Genomic DNA, 873 nt, shown 5'->3' with positions numbered 1-873 from the left:
TTAATATATCGGTTGGATCTTTCATCCTGTATAAGTAAAAATTTTTTACACTAATAAATCTTTTCTTGAAGTCAACAGCAAATACCCAACATATATGTTAGGAGTTTTAAAAATCTTTACCCATCTATTTGTCTGGAAATATGGACAGCATTGTGATGTGAGAGGCAGCATACACACGTGTGAAAATGGTGGAGTGCAAACTGCAAATCAGGAAAGGGGAGCAAAACCAGGAGCGACATAAGGAATCACACTCCAGCCACTATCCTTTTGTGACTTGGGGCCCCACGTGATTAAAACACTCAAATTCAATTAAACAGTAACTTTCGTTACTCAATAACAGGCCCTAGACTTTAAACTTCAGGAGGTACATAACCTGCCCCTACTACAGTATAAGCATTTGATAATTCATTTTATCTTTATGAAAAAGCAAGTATTTTAGAACTCTACAATTGCAGTTCCCCCACAGTGTACCTGATGGGGTCTTCAATGAGGAAGCTGCAAAATGATGTCTTTAAAGAGCAACAACGGCTAAGAGGCCCAGGATTTGACCAGGAGGCATCCTGACAAGACACCTGAAATATTTCATCCGGCTCCTCTGGATCCATTGGAGCAGTGGCTGCATTTCAAGGCCCCTGCAGATCTTGGAACTCCTCACCGTCACAGAACACGAAACATGGATTTGTAAGAAAAGCCCATTTAGAGACCTGAATGGGGCTACAGTACAGATTGCATAAGCAGGACACTGAAGCATTGCAACACTGACTGCAGGGACAATGGGGCATAGGGCAGTGGTTAGCTTTGGTAGCTATACATGGGAGCAACAGAGGCTGCTGGAGATCACTGCCTGATTCAGTGGTGGGAGGCTTCCATACA

The sequence above is a fragment of the Brienomyrus brachyistius genome, chromosome 7, assembly GCF_023856365.1.
Source record: "Brienomyrus brachyistius isolate T26 chromosome 7, BBRACH_0.4, whole genome shotgun sequence".
In the NCBI taxonomy this organism is placed as follows: Eukaryota; Metazoa; Chordata; class Actinopteri; order Osteoglossiformes; family Mormyridae; genus Brienomyrus; species Brienomyrus brachyistius.
The sequence above is the reverse complement of the archived record's forward strand: the minus strand, read 5'-3'. Positions refer to the sequence as shown.